Source organism: Stenella coeruleoalba (assembly GCF_951394435.1).
Source record: "Stenella coeruleoalba genome assembly, chromosome: 3".
Taxonomy (NCBI): domain Eukaryota; kingdom Metazoa; phylum Chordata; class Mammalia; order Artiodactyla; family Delphinidae; genus Stenella; species Stenella coeruleoalba.
In genome coordinates, this window is record NC_137148.1 from 171,522,988 (window position 1) to 171,546,512 (window position 23,525).

Sequence of the window (23,525 nt, forward strand, 5' to 3'; positions counted from 1 at the left end):
CACCTGGACAGCCATCTCCTCCAGCAACAGATGCAAAGAAACGCTAAGGGACTAAAAATAACTGCACGCATGCGCAGTGGGGGCAAATTAAGAACAAGCTACAAAAAGGCCAAAACCCAATTGCCACTTCCGAGGTACGGGAGCAAAAGCAGAGTCCTGTGCATGATCCCCGCACACTGCACCACCAAGGGGGTGGCCCAGACCATCTAAGCCGCCCCTCCGGCCCCACGCACCCACCTACCCACACCCTCACCCCCTTTAAGGGACCAGCCCGCCCCTCCTCCTGCATCCAGCAAAGGCACCAGTTACTTGTTCTCGCTCCCTCGTGCTGTAGCAGGAACCTCAATAAAGCCTTGCCTGAACTCTTCACCTGGTCTGATCAATTTCTACTGATTAAGGGCTCCAAGAACCCAGGTAACAGTTATCAGCTAATACCCTCATGGTAACACAGTGTTTGTAAATTAACCAGAATTGAACACTAGTTGCTTTTACAGGTCACATTTTACAGAATTTTCATTAATCTGAATGCCACGTGTTAACAGGAAATGGAACAGGACCAGAGCGTCAGGAACTCTGTACATTGTATGGAAGAGTCACTATTATTTTTATAAAGACATGAATCCACCTCTTTGTTGACCTTATTTCAGTGTACTGTCAAGTTTATCAGTGTAATAGCCACTTATCTTACCAGCAAAAGTGAGTTCAGCAATAGAGGGAGTAACCGCAATCTATGACGGACCACCGGCAAACCCAGAGAATAATGAAGGGGCGCTTACTATTATAGGGAAAAGGAGTAGTTTGGAGGGGCTGTATTAACCGAGGAGTCCATTGGAGGAGCTGGGCGTCCAAAATATGGAGGCTTCTCAGTGGCTGGGCTGTCCTGGCCCAGAGAGGTTTTCTTCTTTCTGCTGGGTAGTAAGATGCGCCTTTCCGTTGGAGATGTAGAGGGTGGTCTCTACCTGTTTGGAGTAATTGATGAAGCTTGGGGAGAGGGAGGGGGACGCAGAGAGCTCTCCCTATAGGCCCATTTCCACTCCAACTTTAGCTGAGCGTTCTTCAATTAATTCCACAGAACTTTCTGCATTTTCCCCACAACTGCAGTGGAAGACAGGACATTCCTGAGACCCTTCCCAGAACAACACGAGTCGAAACAACACGCTCCGCGCCAGGAGACCAAGAACAGACCTGAGGAACTTACTACTCTAAGTGGAAAGAGAGGGGGAAAGGAGCCGTTATTTTACCTTTACTGAAAACTGAGGCCAGAGTGAAAGCAGAACCGTCAGGTCCAGGGTGGGTCCCCTGCAGACACCCCAACCGCCCTCCCCAAGTCCTGTCCTCCCTCCGACCCCACCCAGCCAAGGACTCGGGGAGGGGCCCCCGTGTGGGGACGGGACAGGACGCCAAGACCCCACCCCGGGGCGGAGGACTTATTGGGGTGGAGACTAGCAGGGGGAGCGGGGAGGGAGACGCGGGGCCCCGTCAGCTTCCAGCGGGTTCTTTGCCGGTTGGAACCAGCCCCTCCTGGTCTCCGGCCCCAGCTCGGGCACTCACCATCTCCTCCTCGTTCTGAGCTCTCCCCGGCGTCACGCCAGCGGCCCCGAGACTTGGGCAGGTGAGAGCGATGGGGAACGTACACCTAGGATACCGTGGGCCAAGCGCGCAAGAGCTCGGCGTGCTCACGAGCTCAGCGTGCGCACCAGCGCTGCTTAAGTACAAGAGCCACGACAACACGGGCCGAAATTGCGCCCGCCCCAGACCCTAATTGGACGGTGCCCTGGGCCCCGCGCCCTGATTGGACGGAGTTCGGGACTCCAGCCCTGATTGGCGGGTTTCCAAATTCTTCCCTGACACTTGATTGGGCAGTTCTCCAGCCCCTACTTACAGGTGAGAGGTTAGTCCTCCAGGCCCCGCCCCCGCCGTTCCTAATTGAACAGCATCACGGACTCTCTGGGAACCCGAGCAAAAGGCCGGCTGAGGTCACGTGTTGTCTGCCTCAGACGGTACCTACGTGGCCTCCTTCCCGGGACGGGTCTCCGAGGGGAAACCCCTCCCTGCAAGGCGGACTCGCCGTCCGCCCCTTGTCCGGAGCGGGGACTGGAAGGACGAGAATGGGACAGGGCAGGGGGTCCTGTTGTGGTGACCTTCGGGGTCAGGGGTCGGCCCGATGCGAGGTCATCCTAGGCCTGTGCCCTTTAAGAACAAAGACTCAGTGACGTCACCGCGTGCAACGCAGGGTCAGGTTCCGTCCCACAGGTGACCTTTGACACGGGGAGGGCCCGCCTTCCATCCCCTTCCCCATCTCTTGGGCTAGAGGTCAGCAGCCCTCAGCCAGGGACCTTTGCCCCGTGGGAATTCGGACCCCCAGTCCCCAGACTACGTGCAGGACTGGTCTTAGCACAGCCACAGGTGTGAGAGGCCACAGACCTCAGGTGTGCATTTTACACTACAAGGAAATTTATGTCAGATCAGGCTTTAGTCAGTCCATGTGAAATTTGAAACGTTAAAAGCTATTATTTCCTTTTTCAGATTATAGAGTGATGGTTGCACAGGTGAGCGACATACAAAAAACAGTGAGTTTTACACTTAAAAGAGTGAACGGGGCTTCCCTGGTGGCGCAGTCGTTGAGAGTACGCCTGCCAATGCAGGGGACTCGGGTTCGTGCCCTGGTCTGGGAGGATCCGACATGGTGCAGAGCGGCTGGCCCCGTGAGCCATGGCCGCTGAGCCTGCGCGTCCGGAGCCTGTGCTCCGCAACGGGAGAGGCCACAACAGTGAGAGGCCCGCGTACCGCAAAAAAAAAAAAAGTGAACGTTATGGTATGTGAGTTATATCGCCATTGAAAAAGAATTAAAAGCAGTAATAGCCATGATAACTCTACCTCCTACCTCCATTTAGTCACCACTAAAATGTTTTCTGACTCTAGATTTGCCTATTCTGGATCTTATATGTATATATAAATCATACAATATTGGCCTTTTCTGCCTGTTTTTTTTCCTCAGCATGTTTTCAAGGTTCATCCACGTTGCAGCATGTGTCAGAGCTTCCTTCCTTTTTGTGACTATTATTCTCATCTTATGTACAGGTTACACTTTATCCATTCATCCACTGATAGACATTTGGAATGTTTCACCTTTTAGCTATTTTAAATAGTACTGCAACCAGTATTCATGTACACGTATTTGAGCATCTCTTTCAGTAAAGACAGGAGTGGAATAGTTGGGTCATAGGCTAATTCTATGTTTAACTTTCTGAGGAACTACCAACATCTTACCTGTAGTGGCTGCACCATTTTACATTCCCCCCAGCAGTGTACAGGGTTCTAATTTCTCCATATCCTTGACATTTCTTTTCTGACTTTTTAATTCTACCCGTCCTGGTGGTTGCAAAGTGGTTATCTCATTGTGGTTTTGACTTGCATTTCCCTGATGATTAGTGATGAATATTTTCATGTCTTTATTGGCTACTAGTATGTTATCCTTGGATAAATGTCTGTTTACCTCCTTGGCCCGTTTTTTGTGTTTTTGTTTTTTTTGTGTGTGGTACGCGGGCCTCTCACTCTTGTGGCCTCTCCCGTTGCAGAGCACAGCCTCCGGACGCGCAGGCTCAGCGGCCATGGCTCACGGGCCTAGCCGCTCTGCGGCATGTGGGAACCTCCTGGACCGGGGCACGAACCCGTGTCCCCTGCATCGGCAGGCGGACTCTCAACCACTGCGCCACCAGGGAAGCCCTTGGCCCGTTTTTTAATTGAGTTGTTTGCATTTTTGTGATTGACATGTTAGGCTTTTTAATGTTCTCTGGACAATAAAACCTTATCACATTTATGATTTGCAAATATGTTCTTCTATTCTGTAGGGATGTCTTTCCAGTATCCTTTGATGCACAAGAGATTTTAATTTTGATGATGTCCACTTTATTTTTTCTTGTGTTGCTTGTGCCTTTGATGTCATATTAAGAAATCATTATGAAATCCAAGTTCATAGATTTATCCCTGTGTTTCCTTCATTCACTGGGTTACTCAGGATAGCCCGTGGGGTGGGGATGGGATTCTCAGCAGACACTTTCAACTCCTGGAACTGGAAAGAAGCTCCTGGTAAAGCAGGTGTCCCTAGGTAAATTTTTAATGTGAAAGCCAGTGAAGTTTAAGGTATATCACTCTTTTTTTTTTTTTACATCTTTATTGGTGTATAATTGCTTTACAATGGTGTGTTAGTTTCTGCTTTATAACAAAGTGAATCAGTTATACATATACGTATGTTCCCATATCTCTTCCCTCTTGCGTCTCCCTCCCTCCCACCCTCCCTATCCCACCCCTCTAGGTGGTCACAAAGCACCGAGCTGTTCTCCCTGTGTTATGCGGCTGCTTCCCACTAGCTATCTATTTTACGTTTGGTAGTGTATATATGTTCATGCCACTCTCTCACTTTGTCACAGCTTACCCTTCTCCCTCCCCATATCCTCAAGTCTATTCTCTGGTAGGTCTGTGTCTTTATTCCTGTCTTACCCCTGGGTTCTTCATGACATTTTTTTTTCTTAGATTCCATATATATGTGTTAGCATACGGTATTTGTCTTTCTGACTTACTTCACTCTGTATGATGGACTCTAGGTCCATCCACCTCACTAGAAATAACTCAATTTCGTTTCTTTTTATGGCTGAGTAATATTCCATTGTATATATGTGCCACATCTTCTTTATCCATTCATCCATTCATCCGATGATGGACACTTAGGTTGTTTCCATCGCCTAGCTATTGTAAATACAGCTGCAATGAACATTTTGGTACATGACTTTTTGAATTGTAGTTTTCTCAGGGTATATGCCCAATAGTGGGATTGCTGGGTCATATGGTAGTTCTATTTGTAGTTTTTTAAGGAACCTCCATACTGTTCTCCATAGTGGCTGTATCAATTCACATTCCCACCAGCAGGGCAAGAGGGTTCCCTTTTCTCCACACCCTCTCCAGCACTTATTGTTTCTAGATTTTTTGATGATGGCCATTCTGACCAGTGTGAGATGATATCTCATTGTAGTTTTGATTTGCATTTATCTAATGATTAATAATGTTGAGCATTCTTTCATGTGTTTGTTGGCAGTCTGTATATCTTTCTTTGGAGAAATGTCTATTTAGGTCTTCTGCCCATTTTCACTCTTTTAAATGGTAATCATCCATTCCTATGGGAACATACTTTACTTTCATATTTTCATAATTAAGCTACCAATGTAAGTTTTTAATCCTTGATCATTTTAAGCTAACCACCCCCCAACGTTGTTTAGAAAAACACTGCTACTACTAAACATTTGTTCTTATTTGTAAAGCTTAGAAGTGAGATTTGTGAAGTTCTAAGAAACACTAATTGTAGAAAAAAGGGATTTTATGAAGACACTATAGGTATTTGTGAAGAATTGACATCACGGTGATACTGCTCTCTCCTTTCTTAGAACATGCTTTACCTTTCCATTTATTTGGTTTGATGTCATTCAACATAATCCTACATTTTTTACATTAGGTTCAATCTTTCATTAGACTTATTTTGACATGACTGTCATTTCTACTTTTGGACACATTATCTTTTTTTTTTTTTTTTTTTTTTTGCGGTACGCGGGCCTCTCACTGTTGTGGCCTCTCCCGTTGCGGAGTACAGGCTCCGGACGCGCAGGCTCAGCGGCCATGGCTCACGGGTGCAGCCGCTCCGAGGCATGTGGGATCTTCCCGGACCGGGGCACGAACCCGTGCCCCCTGCATCGGCAGGCGTACTCTCAACCACTGCACCCAATGAAGCCCGACACATTATCTTTTAAATTAAATCCTCAACCTCTTTTCCATAGTGATTAGAAATGTAGTGACTTTTTTTTTTTTGTCTGTGTTGGGTCTTTGTTGCTGCACAGGCTTTCTCTAGTTGCGGTGAGCGGGGGCTACTCTTCGTTGTGGTGCGTGGGCTTCTCATTGCGGTGGCTTCTCTTGTTGTAGAGCACGGGCTCTAGGCATGCGGGCTTCAGTAGTTGTGGCACGTGGGCTCAGTAGTTGTGGCTCACATGCTCTAGAGCTCAGGCTCAGTAATTGTGGTACAAGGGCTTAGTTGCTCCACGGCATGTGGTATCTTCCTGGGCCAGGGCTCGAACCCGTGTCTCCTGCATCGGCAGGCGGATTCTTAACCACTGCGCCACCAAGGAAGTCCCAGATGGGGCCCTGTTGATAATTTAAAATTCTCTGGATCACCTGTCTTACTAGTTTACTATGATCCAGGAAATGTTTTCCCCTGTTGCTTTTTCCCATACCTAGAATTACACTATTACAATTGTTCTGTCTAGAGTTATAAATGAGATCTATTTCCTCAAGATGTTTAGCCATCATCAATTTTGTTGGAGGCCTGGTTACATACTGGGTAATGTAAGAGACAACAATCTTATAAAATAGACAGGATATAAGTAATATACCTAGTAACATTAATGAAGTCACAAGTAGGGATTTAAGCTACGAGCTTCCAGAGCAAAACCAGCTTCCCAAAAGTTCACCAAGGCTAGGAAGTAGGTCCTCTAAGGCAGCAATCTGATTTTTCAGGTAGCTTATTAAATGTACTATATTGGAGTATTCATCTGGTATGAAAACACAGGATTCCGTTTGAATTATGGCACAGGTGCCTCCCTGAGATGTTGTAAGGATATCAAGGACCATATGATTTTGTAACACAGCTTTCCTCATCATAGAGACTGTAAGGTCGGATCTTAACAAACGGCACCGCGAAACAAAGGAAAGCTTCATGTGAGCTTTATTAGGGAGCGCTCCCGGGCGAGGTTCACTGGTCTGAAAGAAAGGGGCCAGAGAAGTCGCGTCCAGTACTGGATGAGGGGGATTTTTATTGGGGTAAAAGCAGAAGGCGGCTTGCAAGGGGAGGGGGTGGTTTGCTATACAGGGTAATTCCTTATTTGGTGAGGATACAGCAGGGCCAGGTGTTGGTTGGTCTGTTGTGGGGCGTAAGCCCATTTTCCCTTCCCGTCAGCCCCATTGTTTTCTGGGCAGGAAGTTAGAGTCTCTTGTTGATTCCCAGAACAGGTGAAGTCGTTATGTCTCAATGCCTCTCCTACCTCATACTGGTCGATGTTTTCTCTTACCCCCCGGGCCTCCTTTCACCCGAACCAACGGACCTTACAGAGACCTCAGAATTCAGTAGGCTAATAGCCTGGTTACTATCATTTAAGGCCTTATGGTGAATTCTGTTAAGACTTCACTGTGGGAAATTACATCTTCCAGTCCTACTGAAGGTACAAAATAGCTGTTAAGTGATCCTACCAGTGAGACACAGATCTTTTGGTTCATCGGGCTCATATTGATGGTAAATTTGCTGGGGTTGCGTCTAAGGGAATCCCAAAGTACATCTTCCTATCCATCATGGCAGAAGTCAGGGCCATAGGTTGAACCCACAAAGCCATCGAGTCCCATTAGGTGCAACCCATTATATTCCTGGTCACCTGACCCAAAATGCTCCATACCAATCACTATCCTTTTTTTTTTTTTGGCCACAGCAAACGGCTTGTGGGATCTTAGTTCCCCAACCAGGGATCGAACCCCACTCTCCCAATGCAGGGGGCCCGTGTTTGATCCCTGTTCAGGGAACTAGATCCTGCATGCATGCCACAACCAAGAGTCCGCATACCGCAACTAAAGATCCCACGTGCCTCAACTAAAGATCCCGCTTGCCACAACTGAAGATCCTGAATGCTGCAACTAAGATCCGGCGCAACAAAAATAAATAAATAAAAATAACAAATAAATAAATATTAAAATCAATTTCCCTACTGATTGTGCTGTGGCACATCTACATGGGAATGCCTCAACCCAGTGTGAAAACGTACAAATCATAACAAGAACATATTGATAACCATGGGAAGGAGGAATTTGTATAAAACCAACCTGGTATACTTCAAAAGGACCCACAGGTAATGGAAAATGTCCTTGAGAACAATGGATTGGCTTCCATGGGTTATATTTGGGACAAGGACTGTATCCTGAATAGACTTTTGGAGGTATAGTAAAAGAAGGCTTCCAAAAATATTGTTTACCCCATAACACCATCTTATCTGGGTTCCAACGGGTTAACTCATGAGTATATTGTAAAATAGGATATTGAGCTCCAAACAGAAGGATAGGCTTCCCTTTTGGGCCTATCCACAGCTCTGTATTGGAGTTGAATCTTCCTGCATTCTGTGTCCAGGTGTCTTTTTCTTTGTCTGGTACCATTCTCTGAAACTTGAACAATATGTCAGTAAGGTTACTGGGAGGCTGAAAGGGAAAGGCAGCGGTTAGTTGGTCCTTGTTGGCTTGTAAAGCTTCTGCTTGGGAGTGTTATCCACTAGAGAATTTCCTTTTGCTTCTGCAGTGTCACCCTTAGAATGATCTGATGCCTTAACAATGGCAAGTGCCCTTGGTAGCAGAATTGCATCTAGGGACTTCCCTGGTGGTGCAGTGGTTAAGAATCCGCCTGCCAATGCAGGGGACACAGGTTCGAGCCCTGGTCCGGGAAGATCCCACATGCCGTGGAGCAACTAAGCCCGTGCGCCACTACTGAGCCTGCGCTCTAGAGCCCACAAGCCACAACTACTGAGCCCACGTGCCACAACTACTGAAGCCCACGCACCTAGAGCCCGTGCTCCGCAACAAGAGAAGCCACCGTAATGAGAAGCCTACCCACCGCGACGAAGAGTAGCCCCTGCTCGCCGCAACTAGAGAAAGCCCGAGGGCTGCAACAAAGACTCAAATTTAAATAAATTTAAAAAAAAAAAGAATTGCATCTAGTAACTCCACTACTTATTTCCTATTTTTTTAAATTTAAGTATAGCTGATTTTCAATGTTGTATTACTTTCTACTGTCCAGCAAAGTGATTCAGTTATGCATATATATATATATATATACATTCTTTTTTATACATATATTCTTTTCCAATATGGTTTATCACAGGATATTGAATATGGTTCCCTGTGCTATATAGTAGGACCTTGTTGTCTATCCATTCTATATATAGTAGTTTGCATCTGCTAACCCCAAACTCCCAACCCATCCCTCCTCCACCACCCCCTCTGCCTTGGCATCTACAAGTCTATTCTCTCTCTCTTTTTTTTTTTAAATAAATTTATTTATTTATTTATTATTTATTTTTGGCTGTGTTGGGTCTTTGTTGCTGCACTCCGGCTTTCTCTAGTTGTGGCGAGCGGGGGCCACTCTTCGTTGCGGTGTACAGCTTCTCATTGCTGTGGCTTCTCTTGCTGCGGAGCACAGGCTCTAGGCGCTCAGGCTTCAGTAGTTGTGGCACGCGGGCTCAGTAGTTGTGGCTCGAGGGCTCTAGAGCTCAGGCTCAGTAGTTGTGGCGCGTGGGCTTAGTTGCTCCGCGGCATGTGGGATCTTCCCAGACCAGGGCTCGAACCCGTGTCCCCTGCATTGGCAGGCGGATTCTTAACCACTGCACCACCAGGGAAGTCCCCACAAGTCTATTCTCTATGTCTGTGAGTTTGTCTGTTTTGTAGATAGGTTCATTTGTGTCTGTTTCCCATTTTTGATACACGGTCCTGAGGATGTTAAAAAGTCCTCTTTGGAACTTCCCTGGCTGTCCAGTGGTTAAGACTCTACTTCCAATACAGGTGATATGGGTTCGATCCCTGGTTGGGGCACTAAGATTCCACATGCAGTGAGGCCCCCCAAAAAAAAAAAAGTCCTCTTTGTTTCCAAAGCATACCAAAATCATATGCCACTCCAAAAGCATACTAGTTGTGTAAATATTAACAAATTTTCCTTTTGCCAACAAACAGGCTCTTATTAGTGCTATTAATTCAGCCTGTTGGGTGGAAGAGATATAAGGCAAGGGACCATTTTCAAAGATAGACACTGGAGAAACAATGGCATAGCCAGCCTGGTACCTTCCTGAGGTCCTTGTAGACATGAACCATCAGTGAGTAATATAAAATCAGCATTATCCATTGGGCTTTCTCGAAGGTCAATCCTAGGAGATAAAGGATTGTCAGTTAATAAAAATAGAGTTGCCAGGTAAGCCAGCAATCCCACTCGTGGGCATATATCTAGACAAAACTGTAATTCAAAAAGATACATGCACCCCTATGTTCATAGCAGCACTATTTACAATAGCCAAGGCATGGAAACAACCTAAATGTCTATCGACAGATGACTAGATAAAGAAGATATGGTATATATATACAATGGAATATTACTCAGCCATAAAAAAGAATGAAATAATGCCATTTGCAGCAACATGGATGGCCCCAGAGATTATCATACTAAGTGAAGTAAGCCAGAAAGAGAAAGACAAATACCATAGGATATCATTTATATGTGGAATCTAAAATATGACACAGGGAATTCCCTGGAGCTCCAGTGGTTAGGATTCCATGCTCTCACTGCTGAGGGCCCGGGTTCAATCCCTGGTCAGGGAACTAAGATCCCACAAGCCTCGTGGTGCAGCCAAAAATTAAAAAATAAAGTAAAATACAACACAAATGAACTTATCTACAAAACAGAAACAGACTCACAGACATAGAGAACAGACTTGTGGTTGCCAAGGGAAGGGGGTGGAGGTGGGAAGGTGTGGGAGTTTGGGGTTAGCAGATGCAAACTATTATATATAGGATGCATAAACAAGGTCCTACTGTCTAGCACAGGGAACTATATTCAATATCCTGTGATAAACCATAATGGAAGAGAATATGAAGAAGAGTGTACACTTTGCTGTACAGCAGAAATTAACAACTCTACTTCAATAAAAATAATAATAATAATAAAATAGAGTAGCCAATTCACCATCTATGCCTTCTAAAAAGGCAGAGTTAAGTAGAGGATCATTTTGGTGGTTAGAGAATGAGTCAGGTGTCACGCCTGAATATTGTTTCGAAGTTTTCTCGAAGCCCTCATAGTAATCCGCGATTGATTCCTCTGGTCTTTGTCTACATTGCTGAATCTTTGCCCAGTCTAAGGCTTTGGGGAAAAGCCCTGGGATAAGTCTGAGTAGTTTACCAGCCAACTGCCTGCATTCTGCTCCAGTCTGCGGGCTACGTAGATGGAAATTCTCTGAGGGTGTCTTTCAGCTTGCTTTCTCTATCCACTCCTGTGCTTTACTTTCGGAAACTAACAGCTATATTAATTGATATAGATCTGCAAAGCTGGGCTCATAGGTTCGGATGGTGAACTCAAACTCCTTAGCAAATCCCGGTGGATCTTGACTAGGTTTGGGAAATTCCTTAGCTAAAGCTCTAAGTTCTGCTCTGGTCCAAGGGTGTGCACCTAAGCACCAAGGACAGTTCATCTCTCCCTGTAACAGGTTTCTCCATAAAGGGAGCTGTGATTGCTTCTGATTTTCTGTCTTCCTTTGCTGGGAAAGGGGAAGCAGCAGGAGGCGAGGTTGATGGGGGGGGGGGGGGGAGAGAGAGAGAGAGAGAGAGAGAGAGAGAGAGAGGGGGAGAGAGAGAGAGAGAGAGAGAGGGAGGGAGGGAGGGAGGGAGGGAGGGAGGGAGAGAGAGAGAGAGAGAGAGAGAGCGCGCCTTGGGATCAGGCAATTCAGATAAAAGAGGAAGAGACAGTTAAGGCTAGTGGCTTTTTAAATTCCAAGATACACCTCAGCTATCTGGGGCCAGTATCCTGGGCTTTCTCATCCTGAGTGTCCTCAGGGTGCATCATTGGAGGGTGGGGGGTGGCTGCAGAGGCTGACAGCTTGCTGGGGGACATCCTGTCTCCACCTTGAGTTCCCTCGGGGCTCCCCTTCAGGGGTGGCTGTCCTGTGATGGCTGCAACGTCCTTTGTTTACTGATAGGGAAGGCAGCATTTTAATTTTTTTTATTTTTATTTAGTTTTTGGCTGCCCCGCAGGGCTTTGGGATCTTAGTTCCCCGAAAAGGGACTGAACCCGGGCCCCCCAGCAGTGAAAGCACCGAGTCCTAACCACTGGACCACCAGGGAATTCCCGGCAAGTAGCATTTTTAATTCACAAAGAGTTCAAAACAAGACCTCCTGCCAACCCAGAAAACCTCTCACAAATGTAGAAAAGAAAGAAAACAGATATAGAGTCATAGGTGTAGAAAACAAACTTATGGTTACCAGCGGGGAAAAGGGGGGAGGGATAAATTGGGAGATTGGGATTGACATACACACACTATTATATATAAAACAGATAACTAATAAGGACCTACTGTATAGCACGGGGAACTCTGCTCAATATTCTGTAATGACCTATATGGAAAAAGAATCTAAAAAAGAGTAGATATATGTATAACTTATTCACTTTGCTGTACAGCAGAAACTAACACAGCATTGTGAATCAACTATACTCCAATAAAAATTAAAAAAAAAAACTTTTATTATTGACAGCCAAAATGTGAGGCACATGGCAGGCAATCCGCTAAGAGGTTGCAAAAACAGAAAAACATTTCGTCCCCTTTTGGAGCTAAATGGATGCAACTCATGAATACCTGTTCTCAAGATAAGCCATAACCAGTCCTCAGGTGAGAGACCCCGAGAGCATCGGTCACGCTTAGTTCAAATTCACTCCTCCTGGTAATTGGGTGACCGTCTGTGTTAGTTAACTGACTTTATTCAAAGGCAAAACCCACTTTTACCTTTAGGACAGGAGGGAGTTTTGCACAGAGGGGCACGGGCTCCCCTGACAATTGCATTTCAGGGAGAAGGCTCTCAGGTCCTCCCGAAAGACTCCCGGGTGGTAAAGCTCGCAAGAGCCTTATTTAGTTTTTAAAAAGGTTTATTTACATTTCAAAGGACAGAGAAAGAATTTACCCCACCACACGTTCTCTAAAGAAAATGCTCTACCAAAAGGAGAAGGGATAAATCTCTTTCCTTATTTTCAACAGGGAGAGTTAGGGCTCTTGTTCTCAATTTGATTTGCCCTTACATCTGTAAAAAACAAAAACAAAAACAAAACAATGGTTAAGTTTCAAGGGACCGGAATGAAAGATTTTAGAAGCTCTTCCAAACCAAGATTGGAATCAAAACTGGGAGGGACGGAGCCTGTGCTCCGCAACGGGAGAGGCCACAACAGTGAGAGGCCCGCGTACCGCAAAAAAAAAAAAAAAAAAAAAAAAAAAAAAAAAACTGGGAGGGGGTGACCTAATATGGTGAAGAAAATATTGGAAAACTGGATATTGTTTCATGCTTAAAATCGCGTTTGAAATATTATGGAGAAGTACAATACGTGGCACTCAGAAAAGAATGCACTAAATGTTGTACGCTACATTTAATCATTTTAAGTTAAAAAAATCGTGTTCAGATTGTGAATGAAAAATGTTGCCTGCCACATCAGCAGACAAAGGGTGCTGTGGCCATAAAGCCATCAGCCACTACCAGCCCTACCCTGCCGCCCCCAAGCCCCAACAGTGAGCCAGGAGGGAACTCAGGATGGAGACAAAGGGGCTGCTGCCCGCCAAGTCCTCGGCCACTGCAGCCACCCCCCAAAACGGTGCACACTGGGGGCAGGGGGGTGGGGACTCAGGATTAGAAAGAACAAGATACTGGTCCTAGACAGTCAAGGTGCACAGCAAAGGAATGATGTCAATGAGCCCAGACTCCTGCATCTTCACATACCCAGAAAAGTGCTAAATTCATTAACTTGAGATGTCTGGATTTCTTTTTTTTTTTTTCCTTTTAATTTGTTTTTTTGTATTTTGCCCACACCGAGTGGCATGCGGGATGCTTCCCGGACCAGGGATCGAAACCAGGCCTTTGCAGTGAAAAGTCCAAATCCTAACCACTAGGCCACCAGGGAACTCCCTGGTTTTCTTTAATTAACAGTAATCTTTTTGCTGTTCCAACTACTTGGGTTTTGTTGCAAAACTTCTCTGTACCCTGGTTCCTCCCTTACCTCTTTGGAGCGGTCCCTCAGAGTGATCTGAGAAGCTGTCTTCTGGGCTTGAGTACTCAGAACATCTGCCAAATAAAACATAATTCTCAACATTTAGGTTGTGCTTTTTTTTTTTCTCTCGCTAAGCTTAAGGAATAAATAATAAACGGGCACCATAGACTGGGCACCCACACTTATGAACAGACTGAGGCAACTCCTGGTCTTTTGAGGGTGCCCCACTCTGACTGCTACTCCCCCAGCCCCCAGCGGTCACCACCACCCTGAATTTTGTGGTAATTCTTCATAACTTGTACCATCTATTATTTATTACTAAGCAGGGTTGGGTGTAATTCTGCCGCCTTTGAAATTTCAGAAACTATTCCTGGAATTACCCTGAAAAGCCTTTCCTGTGGTGTGTATGTGTCTATGTGTTCTTACCAGGCTCTGTTCAACCGAGTGTGTGCAGTTTCTTTTCTTTTTTTAAAAATTAATTAATTAATTAATTAATTTTATTTTTGGCTGCGTTGGGTCTTCGTAGCTGCGCCCGGGCTTTCTCTAGTTGCGGCAAGCGGGGGGCTACTCTTCCTTGTGGTGCACAGGCTTCTCATTGCGGTGGCTTCCCTTGTTGTGGAGCACTGGCTGTAGACGCACGGGCTTCAGTAGTTGTGGCGCACGGGCTCAGTAGTTGTGGCACACGGGCTTCAGTAGTTGTGGCGCCCGGGCTTAGCTGCTCCACAGCATGTGGGATCTTCCCGGACCAGGGCTCGAACCCGTGTCCCCTTCATTGGCAGGCAGAGTCTCAACCACCGCGCCACCAGGGAAGTCACTGTGTACAGTTTCTTAAGCTCACCTAGTGTTTCCCTCGGAGAAAACTGCACCCAAACAAATGTGAAGTTCATGTTATGCTCAATTCACTCCCTTATATGCAAGTCATCTTGTAAGCCATCTGTGCTCAAAACGCAGTTGTTCAGGCAGCCCTGACAGTGCCTGTCCTGGACTAAGAATGTTGCCTGCCCCATCAATAAACAAAGGATGTTGGGCCTGGCCAACCAGCAGCCCCTGCAGCCGCCCTCAGCGGTGCACCCTGGGGCGATTCAGGATGGAGAAAAGCAGGATACTGGCCCTAGATGGTTAAGGTGCATAGGAAAGGAATTATTTCAATCAGCCCAGACTAAAACAGAATAGAGGGACTTGCCTGGGTGGTCCAGTGGGTAAGACTCCCCACTCCCAAGGCAGGGGGCCCCGGTTCGATCCCTGGTCGGGGAACTAGATCCCGCGTGCCACAACTAAGAGTTTGCATGCCGCAGTGAAGACCCAGCACAGCCAAAACTAAAACACGCACACACACGCACACACACACACACACACACACACACACACACACACACAAAACAAGTACAGTATTGCAAAACTAGCATAGCGTCTTAAAAGAAAAAAGAATAAAATAACAGGGACCTACTCTATAGCACAGGAACTATGCTAAATATCTTGTAATAACCTATAATGGAAAAGAATCTGAAAAAGAATATAGATATATATGTATAATTGTATCACTTTGCTGTACACCTGAAACTAACACAACACTGTAAATCAGCTATACTTAAATTAATAAAGTTCAAAAAATAAAAATAAGCCCAGACTCCGCATCTTCCCTTACCTAGAAAAGTGCTAAATTCACTAACTTAAAAGATGTCTGGTTTCCTTTAATTAGCTGTTCTGACTACCTGGGGATTTTTTTGTTTTGCAAAAACTCATATGGGACTTCCCTGGTGGTCCAGTGGTTAAGACTCCGCCCTCCCAATGCAGGGGGCCAGGGTTCCATCCCTGGTTGGGGAACTAGATCCCACATGCATGCCACAATTAAGAGTGCCTGCCACAACTAAGGAGCCCGTCTGGTGCAACTAAGACCCAGCGCAACCAGATAAATAAACTACATAAAATTTAAAAAAAAACAAAACTCATATATTCTGGCCCCTCCGTTATCTCTTTGGAGCAGTCCCTTAGACCTATCTGAAAGGCGTAATTCTCAACTTTTAGGTTGTGCATTCCTTCTCAATTGACAGTGCATATTTACTATTTATATCTAAGTCAAAATTGAAGGCAATGTTCACATCCCTAAATACTTCCAATTAGTTTTCCCCAACAAACTAATACATCTAGTAATCAAGACAGTGTTGTATTGCCATAAAGACAGTTGAATTGGGCTTCCCTGGTGGCGCAGTGGTTGGGAAGCCACCTGCCAATGCAGGGGACATGGGTTCGAGCCCTGGTCCCGGAAGATCCCACATGCGTGGAACAACTAAGCCCACGCGCCACAGCTACTGAGCCTGTGCTCTAGAGTCTGCAAGCCACAACTACTGAGCCCGCGTCCCACAACTACTGAAGCTCGTGCATCTAGAGGCTGTGCTCTGCAACAAGAGAAGCCATCGAAATGGGAAGACCACACACCGCAACAAGGAGTAGCCCCCGCTCGCCGCAACTAGAGAAAGTCCAAGCACAGCAACGAAGACCCAATGCAGCCAAAAATAAATAAGTTTATTTAAAATTGTTTTTTAAAAGATAGTTGAATTGATGGATGAAATGGAATTTAAAAATCCAGTGGTAGACCCTACATATATGTTCAATTAATTTTGCCAAAAGGCAATACAAGGTAGAAATTGTTCTGCAACACCTGGAAATCCATATATAAATAAATTCTAATCCCAATTTCACACTATAAACAAAAATTATTTTGAGATGAATTATAGATCAAAATGTAAGTGCTAAAGTACAAAGCTTTTTATTTATTGAAGTATAGTTGGTTTACAATGTTGTGATAGTTTCTGGTGCACAGCAAAGTGATTCAGTTATACATGTATCTGTCTATCTATCTATACATGTATATATTCTTTTTCAGATTCTTTTCCATTATAGAGTATTACAAGATATTAAATATAGTTCCCTGTGCTATACAGTAGGACTTTGTTTTTTATTTATTTTATGTATAGTAGTATCTGTTAATCCCAAACTCCTAATTAATCTCTCCCCACCTTCCCCTCTGATAACCATGTTTGTTTTCTATGTCTGTGAGTCTGTTTCTGTTTTGTAAATAAGTTCATTTCTGGCTTACTTAGTATGATCATCTCTAGGTCCATCCATGTTGCTGCAAATGGCATTATTTCATTTTTTTTATGGCTGAGTAGTATTCCAGTGTGTGTGTGTGTACCACATCTTCTTTATCCATTCATCTGTTGATGGACACGTAGGTTGCTTCCATGTCTTGGCTACTGTAAATAGTGCTGCTATAATGTAAATAGTGCTGCTATGAACATAGGGGTACATGTATCTTTTTATTTTAATACATCTTTACTGGAGTATAATTGCTTCACAATACTGTGTTAGTTTCTGTTGCACAACAAAGCAAATCAGCCATATGCATACACATGTCCCCATATCCCCTCCCTCTTGAGCCTCCCTGCCATCCTCCCTATCCCACCCCTCTAGATCATCGCAAAGCACAGAGCCGATCTCCCTGTGCTATGCTGCTGCTTCCCACTAGCTATTTTACATTCAGTAGTGTACATATGTCGATGCTACTCTCACTTCGCCCCAGCTTTGCCCTCCCACCCCATGTCCTCAAGTCCATTCTCTATGTCTACCTCTTTATTCCTGCCGTGCCACTAGGTACATCAGTACCAATTTTTTTCCCCTAGATTCCATATATATGCGTTAGCATATGGTATTTGTTTTTCTCTTTCTGACTTACTTCACTCTGTATGACAGACTCTAGGTCCATCCACCTCACTACAAATGACTAAATTTCTTTTCTTTTTATGGCTAAGTAATATTCCATTGTATATATGTGCCACATCTTCTTTATCCATGCATCTGTTGATGGACATTTAGGTTGGTTCCATGTCCTGGCTATTGTAAATAGTGCTGCAATGAACATTGTGATACATGCCTCTTTCTGAATTATGGTTTTCTCAGGGTATATGCCCAGTAGTGGGATTGCTGGGTCACATGGTAGTTCTATTTTTAGTTTTTTAAGGAACCTCCATACTGTTCTCCATAGTGGCTGTATCAATTTACATTCCCATCAACAGTGCAAGAGGGTTCCCTTCTCACCACATCCTTTCCAGCATTTACTATTTCGAGATTTTTGGATAATGGTCATTCTGACCAGTGTGAGGTGATAACTCCTCGCAGTTTTGATTTGCATTTCTCTAGTAATAAGTGATGTTGAGCACCTTTTCATGTGCCTCTTGGCCATTTGTACATCTTCCTTGGTGAAATGTCTTAGGTCTTCCGGCTTTTTTTTTTTTTTTTTTTTTTGCGGTACGTGGGCCTCTCACTGTTGTGGCCTCTCCCGTTGCAGAGCACAGGCTCCGGACACACAGGCTCAGCGGCCATGGCTCACGGGACCAGCCGTTCTGCGACATGTGGGATCCTCCTGGGCTGGGGAACGAACCCGTGTCCCCCGCATCGGCAGGCGGACTCTCAACCACTGTGCCACCAGGGAAGCCCCCACCAATTTTTTAACTGGATTGTTTGTTTTTTTGATATTGAGCTCCATGAGCTGTTTGTATATTTTGGAAATTAATCCTTTGTCTGTTATTTCATTTGCAAATATTTTCTCCCATTCTGAGGGTTGTCTTTTTGTCTTGTTTATGGTTTCCTTTGCTGTGCAAAAGGTTTTAAGTCCCATTTGTTTATTTTTGTTTTTATTTCCATTGCTTTAGGAGGTGGGTCAAAAAAGATCTTGCTGTGGTTTATGTCAAAGAGTGTTTTTCCAATATTTTCCTCTAAGAGTTTTATAGTGTCTGGTCTTACATTTAAGTCTTCAATCCATTTGGAGTTTATTTTTGTGTATGGTGTTAGGTAGTGTTCTAATTTCATTCTTTTACATGTAGCTGTCCAGTTTCCCCAGCACCACTTATTGAAGAGGCTGTCTTTTCTCCATTGTATATTCTTGCCTCCTTTGTCATAAATTAGGTGCCCATATGTGCGTGGGTTTATCTCTGGCATTCTATGCTGTACCATTGATCTATATTTCTGTTTTTGTGCCAGTACCATACTGTCTTAATTACTGTAGCCTTGTGGTATAGTTTGAAGTCAGGGAGCCTGATTCCTCCAACTCCATTTTTCTTTCTCAAGATTGCTTTGGCTATTCAGGGTCTTTTGTGTTTCCATACGAATTGTAAGATTTTTGTTCTAATTGTGTGAAGAATGCCATCGGTAGTTTGATAGGGATTGCACTGAATCTGTAGATTGCTTTGGGTACTATAGTCATTTTCACAATATTGATTCTTCCAATCCAAGAACATGGTATATTTCCCCATTTGTTTATGTCATCTTTGATTTCCTTCATCAGTGTATTATAGTTTTCTGAGTATGAGTCTTTCACCTCCTTAGGCAGGTTTATTCCTAGGTATTTTATTCTTTCTCTTGCGATGGTAAATGGGAGTGTTTCCTTAATTTCTCTTCCTGATTTTTCATTGTTGGTGTATAGGAATGCCAGAGATTTCTGTGCATTAATTTTGTATCCTGCAACCTTACCAAATTCATTGATTAGTTCTAGTAGTTTTCTGGTGGCATCTTTATGATTTTCTATGTACACTATCATGTCATCAGCAAACAGTGACAGTTTTTTTTTTTTTTTTTTTTTTTTTTGCTGTATGCGGGCCTCTCACTGTTGTGGCCTCTCCCGTTGTGGAGCACAGGCTCTGGACGCGCAGGCTCAGCGGCCATGGCTCACGGGCCCAGCCGCTCCGCTGCATGTGGGATCTTCCTGGACCAGGGCACAAACCCGTGTCCCCTGCATCGGCAGGCAGACTCTCAACCACTGTGCCACCAGGGAAGCCCAACAGTGACAGTTTTACTTCTTCTTTTCCAATTTGTATTCCTTTTATTTCTTTTTCTTCTCTGATTGCTGTGGCTAGGACTTCCAAAACTATGTTGAATAAGAGTGGCAAGAGTGGATATCCTTGTCTTGTTCCTGATCTTAGTGGAAATGCTTTCAGTTTCTCATCATTGAGTATGATGCTTGCTGTGGGTTTATCATATATGGCCTTTATTATGTTGAGGTAGGTTCCCTCTATGCCCATTTTCTGGAGAGTTTTTATCATAAATGGTGTTGAATTTTGTCAAAAGGTTTTTCTGCATCTATTGAAATGATCATATGGTTTTTATTCCTTAATTTGTTAATGTGATGTATCACATTGATTGATTTCCATATATTGAAGAATCCTTGCATCCCTGGGATAAACCCCAGTTGATCATGGTGTATGATCCTTTTGATGTGCTGTTGGATTCTGTTTGCTAGTATTTTGTTCAGCATTTTTGCATCTATGTTCATCAGTGATACTGGTCTATAATTTTCTTTTTTTGTGATATCTTTTTTTGGTTTTGGTATCAGGGTGATGGTGGCTTCGTAGAATGAATTTGAGAGTGTTTCTCCCTCTCCAAGTTTTTGGAAGAGTTTGAGAAGGATTGGCCTTAGCTCCTCTCTAAATGTTTGATAGAATTTGCCTGTGAAGCCATCTGGCCCTGGACTTTTGTTTGTTGGAAGATTTGTAATTATGGTTTCAATTTCATTACTTGTGATAGGTCTGTTTATATTTTCTAATTCTTCCTGGTTCAGTCTTGGAAAATTGTACATTTCCAAGAATTTGTCCATTTCTTCATGGTTGTCCATTTTATTGGTATATAGTTGTTTGTAATAGTCTTATAATCCTTTGTATTTCTGCAGTGTCAGTTGTGATTTCTCCTTTTTCATTTCTGATTTTATTGATTTGTGTCCTCTCCCTTTTTTTCTTGATGAGTCTAGCTAAGGTTTATCAATTTTGTTTTTCTCAAAGAACCAGCTTTTAGTTTTATTGACCTTTGCTATTGTTTTCTTCGTTTCTATTTCATTTATTTCTGCTCTGATCTTTATGATTGCTTTCCTTCTACTGACTTTGGGTTTTCTTTGTTCTTCTTTCTCTAGTTGTTTTAAGTGTAGGGTTAGATTGTTTGAGATTTTTCTTCTTTCTTGAGGTGAGATTGAATTGCTATAAACTTCCATCTTAGAACTGCTTTTGCTGCATTCCTGTAATTGATTTCCAGTCTCATAGTGTTGTGGTCAGAAAAGATCTTGACATGATTTCAATTTTCTTAAATTTTCCGAGGCTTGATTTGTGACCCAAGATGTGATCTATCCTGGAGAATGTTCTGTGTGCCCTTGAGAAGAAAGTGTATTCTGCCACTTTTGGGTGGAATGTTCTATAAATATCAATTAGACCTACCTGGTCTATTGTGTCATTTAAAGCTTGTGATTCCTTGTTTATTTTCCGTTTGGATGATCTGTCCATTTGTGTAAGTGGGGTGTTAAAGTCCCCTACTATTAATGTGTTACTGTCGATTTCTCCTTTCATGGTTGTTAGCATTTGCCTTATGTATTGAGGGGCTCCTATATTGGGTGCATAAACATTTATAGTTCTTATATCTTCTTCTTGGATTGATCCTTTGATAATTATGTAGTGTCCCTCCTTATCTCTTGTAACAGTCTTTATTTTAAAGTCTACTTTATCTGATATGAGTATTGCTACTCTAGCTTTCTTTTGATTTCCATTTGCATGGAATATCTTTTTCCATCCCTTCACTTTCAGTCTGTATGTGTCCCTAGGTCTGAAGTGGGTCTCTTGTAGACAGCATATATATATATATATATATATATATATATATAGGTCTTGTTTTGTATCCATTCAGCCAGTCTATATTTTTTGTTTGGGGCATTTAATCCATTTACATTCAAGGTTATCATCAATATGTATGTTTCTATTACCAGTTTCTTAATTCTTTTGGGTTTGTTTGTTTAATTTATTTATGTATCTTTGGCTGCACTGGGTCTTCTTTGTTGTGTGCGGGCTTTCTCTAGTTGCAGCAACTTCTTCATCATGGTACACGGGCTTCTCATTGTGGTGGCTTCTCTTGTTGCAGAGCATGGGCTCTAGGCATGCGGACTTTAGTTGTTGTTGTGCACAGGCTCAGTAGTTATGGCACACAGGCTTAGTTGCTCCATGGCATGTGGGATCTTCCCAGACCAGGGCTCAAACCTGTGTCCCCTACATTGGCAGGCAGATTCTTAACCACTGCGCCACCAAGGAAGTCCATTTGGGTGTGTTTTTGTGGGTCTTTTTCTTCTCTTGTGTTTCCTGCTTAGAGAAGTTCCTTTAGCATTTGTTGTAAAGCTGGTTTGGTGGTGCTGAATTCTCTTGGCTTTTGCTTGTCTGAAAAGCTTTTGATTTCCCCATCGAATCTGAATGAGTTCCTTGCTGGGTAGAGTAATCTTGGTTGTAGGTTTTTCTCTTTCATCACTTTAAGTTTATCCTGCCACTCCCTTCTGGCCTGCAGAGTTTCTGCTGAAAAATCAGTTGATAATGTTATGGGGATTCCATTGTATGTTATTTTTTGTTTTTCCCTTGCTGCTTTGAATACTTTTCCTTTGAATTTAATTTTTGTTAGTTTGATTAATATGTGCCTTGGTGTGTTTTTCCTAGGGTTTATCCTGTATGGGACTCTGTGCTTCCTGGACTTGGGTGACTATTTCCTTTCCCATGTTAAGGAGTGTATATATACATTCTTTTTCCTACTCTTTTCTATTATGGTTTATCACAGGACATTGTTACTGCTGTACATTGAATATAGTTCCCTGTGCTGTATAGTAAGACCTGTTGTTTATCCATTTATGTATTATAGTCTGCATCTGCTAATCCCAAACTCCCAGTCCAGCCCTTCCCCATCCCCTCTCCCGCTTGGCAACCACAGGTCTGTTCTCTATGTCTGCGAGTCTGTTTCTGGTTTGTAGGTAAGTACATCTGTGTCCTGTTTTAGATTCAACATATGAGTGACATCATTGGGTATTTGTCTTTCTCTTTCAGACTTACTTCACTTAGTATGAGAATCTCTAGGTCCATCCATGTTGCTGCAAATGGCATTATTTCATTCTTTTTTATGGTCAAGTAGTATTCTATTGTATATGTGTACCACATCTTTATCTGCTCATCTGTCAATGGAAGATGCAGTAATAGTACAGAGACCTCTCGTGTGCTTTTTCCCCAGCTTCCCCCAGCAGTAACATCTTATGTAACTGCAGTGTGGTGTCAAAACCAGGAGACTGGCTTTGGTACAATACAAAGGCCTTATTCAGATTTCGCCATTTTCTCATGCACACATTTGTGTGTGTGTGTGTGTGTGTGTGTGTGTGTGTTTACATGTGTGTGGAGTCCTGTGCCATTTTACCATGTGAGTAGGTTCTTGCACCTGCCAACAAAATCAGGTCACACTGCTGTTTTTTGTTTTTAATTTTTATTTATTTGGTTGCATTGGGTCTTCGTTGCTGCGTGTAGGCTTTCTCTAGTTGCGGTGAGTGGGGTCTCCTCTTTGTTGTGGTTCGTGGGCTTTTCATTGCATTGGCTTCTCTTCTTGCGGAGCTTGGGCTTTAGGCGTGCGGGCTTCAGTAGTTGTGGCTCGTGGGCTCTAGAGCGCAGGCTCAGTAGTTGTGGTGCATGGGCTTAGTTGCTCCATGGCATGTGGGATCTTCCCAGACCAGGGCTCGAACCCATGTCCCCTGCATTGGCAGGTGGATTCTTTTTTTTTTTTTTTTGCGGTACGCGGGCCTCTCACCGCTGTGGCCTTTCCCGTTGTGGAGCACAGGCTCCAG

At 43.9% G+C, this 23,525-nt stretch overlaps 1 long non-coding RNA gene across 1 annotated transcript in view; it reads right to left on the reverse strand.

Moving 5' to 3' along the window:
- LOC307184195 overlaps window positions 1–1,837 on the reverse strand; it is a 58,378-nt gene extending 56,541 nt beyond the window's left edge. The window contains exons 1-2 of the long non-coding RNA XR_013827680.1: window positions 1,552–1,837; window positions 777–959 (exon numbers count right to left, since the gene is read on the reverse strand). This is a non-coding gene — a long non-coding RNA (uncharacterized lncRNA). The remainder of the gene's footprint in view (window positions 1–776; window positions 960–1,551) is intronic.
- Between the last annotated feature and the right edge of the window lie 21,688 nt (window positions 1,838–23,525).